A 4469-nucleotide genomic window follows, 5' to 3' on the forward strand; every position below is an offset into this window, starting at 1 on the left:
GGGGGAGGGGGGAAGGGGGAGGGGGGAAGGGGGAGGGGGGAAGGGAAGGGAAAAGAAAAGAAAAGAAAAAAGACAAGACAAGACAAGACAAGACAAGACAAGACTAGATGAGCAAACAAGATGATTATCAAGTCCAGGGAAAACAAAAGAGTCGCACAGACAAGAAACTGCAGGTGTGATTCATCCCCTGCCTCTGCAGTAAAGTGCTCCCCCATCCTCACAGAAGGCCGGTGCCTGGGAGGCGCTGCAGCTCTGGGAGGGTGGACGCAGGGAGGGAGGCGGGCGGCCGGGGACGGGGGTGCAAGAGCTCCGCATACGTCTTTTCCTGAGCAGAGTCAACCAGAGACACCCGAAGTCAGACGACCAAACACAGTTCCCAAAGCAGCATCCCGAGACAGGCCGCGAAAAGGATTGAATGAAAGTTCTCCAGAGAGGGCACAACTGGCAGGAGAGACTTGTTTATTGTAGCACATGTTATAGAACCCACTGGCATGTCAACCTCCTGATTTTCATGAGTGACTGTTTTTTTTCTTTCTTTCACAGATGGAGTCTCACTCACCCTGTTGCTCAGGCTGGAGTGCAGTGGCACGATGCTGGTCTCAAGTGATCCCACCACCCAGCCTCCTGGGTAGGTGGGACTAGAGGAACATACCACCACACCTGGCATTTCATGTATGACTTTCATTAAAAATAAAAACTAGGCTGGGTGTGGTGGCTCATATCTGTAATCCCAACAACTTGGGTGACGGAGACAGGTCGATCACTTGAGGTCAGGAGTTCAAGACCAGCCTGGCCAACATGGTGACACTCCGTCTCTACTAAAAATATAAAAATTAGCCAGGTGTGGTAGTACACGCCTGTAGTCCCAGGTACTCAGGAGGCTGAGCGGGGAGGATTGCTTGAACTCAGGAGATGGAGGTTGTAGTGAGCCAAGATTGTGCCACTACACTCCAGTCTGGGTGACAGAGTGAGGCCCTGTCTCAAAAAAAGAAAAAAAAGAAATTAGCCAGGGTGATGGCACATGCCTGCAGTCCCAGCTACTCGAAAAGCTGAGGCAGAAAAATCACTTGAACCCAGGAGGCGGAGGCTGGAGCGAGCCGAGATCGCCCCACTGCACTCTAGTGGATGACAGAGCAAGACTCCATCTCAAAAACAAAAACCCAAAAAACAAAAAACAAAACTGACAAGGCATAGTGGCACACGCCTGCAATCCCAGCACTTTGGAAGGCTGAGGGGTGGGAGGAGCACCTGAGGCCAATAGTTTGAGACCAGCCTGGACAACACAGCAAGATCTCTACAAAATAAAACTAAAAACAGTAGCTGGTGTGATGGTGCATACCCCTAGCCATTTTGTAGGCTGAGGCAAGAGTAGTTTGAACTCAGGGCTTTGTGGTTACAAGGAGCTGTGATCATACCACTGTACTTCAGCTTGAGTGACAGAGTGAGACTCTGTCTCAAAAATAAAAAATTAACCAAGATGCCTGGGCCTCACCCCAGACCTGCCAAATTTGTATCTCCAGGGAGGGGCCAAGGCCTGGACATTTTTAATAAGCTCCTCGGATGGCTCTAATTCCTTTACTAACGGAAAATGAAAGTGAGAGGCCAGTGGGTTTAAGCAACATTTCCAAGGTCACTTGAATCCACAGGCCAAAAACCAGCATTAGTTCAAGTTCTTCAGATTGCAAGTAACAGATTCTGGCCACGATTGGGAACAGTTCTGGCTGGCAGGGCTCCAACATGCTGCAGTCTCCCTGAGCACTGCGCCCCACTGCTGCCGCTGTAAGGCATCTGCACACAGGCCAGCTGGGAAGGAAGTCTCTCACAGCTTCGTGGACACAAGCAATGCTGGCTCAGTGAAGCTGGACCAGGGTGACCAAGAGGCACCTGTACAGGCGACAGGTCCAGTCGGCAGAAGGGGATTAACGAGATAACAGACCCAGGCTGGGACACCAGCATGAACTGGCTTCCTCTGCCCCCAAACAATCCATGTCAGGGTCCCCATGTCCACTCCATCCCAACCTTGCGTCTCACAGATGTGCACCACGAATCCAGCAAATCAGGCCAAAGAATTTCCACAGCTCACTGCAGACCTTCTCCATTTGGGTCCTGTCAGGCCCTGCTCAAGAGCCTCCAATAACACCCACTGCCCATGGAATTAGCCACAAACTCTTCAGCCTGAGAGTCAAGATCCTCCAAAGATGACCCAAAGGACATCTCAAATCTTCTCTTTCCCAGAACACCCTTTCTGCGTCCTTCACTCCTAGAGGTTCACTGCTAGGATTTGGAGCCTAGAAGTCCACGGAGCTAATGGCTCACAGTTCTCAGGGTGGTCCCCAGCAGCAGACAGTCCTCCCAGGCAGCACGGAGGAGCACTCTTCCCTACCCAGAAACACTGTGCCAAACCTCTTTACTTGCTGGTCACTGAAAATGCCCATTGAGTCTGAAGTCCCAGTTCAAATACTGTCCATCACAGAAACCAGGTTGGGGCCTGCATCTTTTTCATGGCTGCGTCTATAACCTCCTACCCTGCTCTTCTTTTGGTCATTTAACTTTTAGTCACTTAACTCCAAAAACAGCTTCACTCATTTCCTTTTTTTTGAGACAGGGTCTTACTCTGTCACCCAAGCTGGAGTGCAGTGGCACAATATCAGCTCACTGCAACCTCCACCTCCTGGGCTCAAGCGGTGCTCCCATCTCAGCTTCCTGAGTAGCTGGGATTACTGGTGTGATCCACCAAAGCTGGCTAATTTTTTGTAGTTTTGGTAGAGATGGGGTTTCATCATGTTTCTCAGGATGGTCTCAAACTCCTGAGCTCAGGTGATCCACCTGCCTCGGCTTCCCAAAGTAGTGGGATTACAGGTGTGAGCCACCATGCTCAGCTAGCTTCACTCATTTCTGTTCCCTCTGCAAATCCAACACAATGTAGGATATCCTATGATGCTCATTAAAAATGTTTTTTGAGACAGGGTCTTGTTATATCACCCAACCTGGAGTGCACTGGCACGATCACAGCTCACTGCAGCCTCAACCTCCCAAGTAGCTGGAACTATAGGCACATGCCACCACCCTGGCTAAGTTTTTGTATTTTCATAGAGATGGGGTTTCACGGTAATATCCAAGCTGGTCTCAAACTCCTGAGCTCAAGCAATTTACCCACCTCAACCTCCCAAAGTACTGGGATTATAGGCATAAGGCACCATCCTTGGCCCATTTAAATTTTTTTGTTTACATTTTAATATTTACAACAACTCTACAGAGGCCAGGCATGGTGGCTCTCTGTAATCCCAGCACCTTGGGACGCTATGGCAGGAGGCTTGCTTGAGGCCAGGAGTCCAAGACCAGCCTAGGCAATATACCAAGACTATGTCTATACCATCTTTTTTTTTTTTTTTTAAAATTAGCTAGGCGTGGTGTTGCATGCCTGTAGTGTCCTAGCTACTTGGGAGGCTGAGATGGGAAGATGGCTTGACCTTGGAGTTTGAGGTTACAGTGAGCCATGATCACTCCACTGCACTCCAGCCTGGCCAACTGAGTGAGACTCTGTCTCTAAAACACAAAAACAAAAACAGCTCTACAGAAGTATGCTGACATACCACGAAATGCACACATTTAAAGTACATAATTAGGTAAGCTTTGACATCTGCATACACTTACTAAGCCACTGCCACATCTCCCTTTTGAAATTTCTGTCAGGCCTTCAGTAAGCACTGATTGTGTTAGCATTTTCTTTTTCTTTCTTTCTTTTTTTTAACCATTCTAAAACATTCTTATTTTTTCTTTTTTTTTTTTTGGGACAGAGTCTCACTCTGTTTCCCAAGCTAGAGTGCAGTGGCGCTATCTGAGCTCACTGCAACCTCTGTCTCCAGGGTTCAAGCGATTCTCCTGTGTCAGCCTCCCAAGTAGCTCGGATTACAGGTGCACACCACCACACCCAGCTGATTTTTGTATTTTTAGTGGAGATGGGGTTTTGCCATGTTGGCCAGGCTGGTCTCAAACTCCTGACCTCAGGTGATCTGCCCACCTTGGCCTCCCAAATTGCAGGGATTACAGGCGTGAGCCACCACACTCAGCCTGTGTTAGCATTTTTAAATATTTTATATAAATGAGGTTTTTTTGGACACAGGGTCTTGCTCTGTCACCCAGGCTGGAGTGAAGTGACAGCCATCATGACTCACTACAGTCTCTGCCTCCTGGGCTCAAGGGATCCTCCCACCTCAGCCTCCCAAGCAGCTGGGACCACAAGCATGCACCACCACACTCAGCTACTTTTTGTATCTTTTGTACAGATGGGGTTTTGCCATGTTGCTCAGGCTGGTCTCAAACTCCTGGGCTCAAGTGATCTGTTCACTTCGGCCTCCCAGGTGTTGGGATTACAGGCATGAGCCACTGCACCTGGCCAAATTTTATATAAACAAAATGATACAGTATGTATTCTTTGTCTGGCATCTTGACTCAGCATAATTATTTCA

Source organism: Sapajus apella, unplaced genomic scaffold (assembly GCF_009761245.1).
Source record: "Sapajus apella isolate SASKATOON/1434 unplaced genomic scaffold, GSC_monkey_1.0 scaffold20, whole genome shotgun sequence".
NCBI lineage: Eukaryota > Metazoa > Chordata > Mammalia > Primates > Cebidae > Sapajus > Sapajus apella.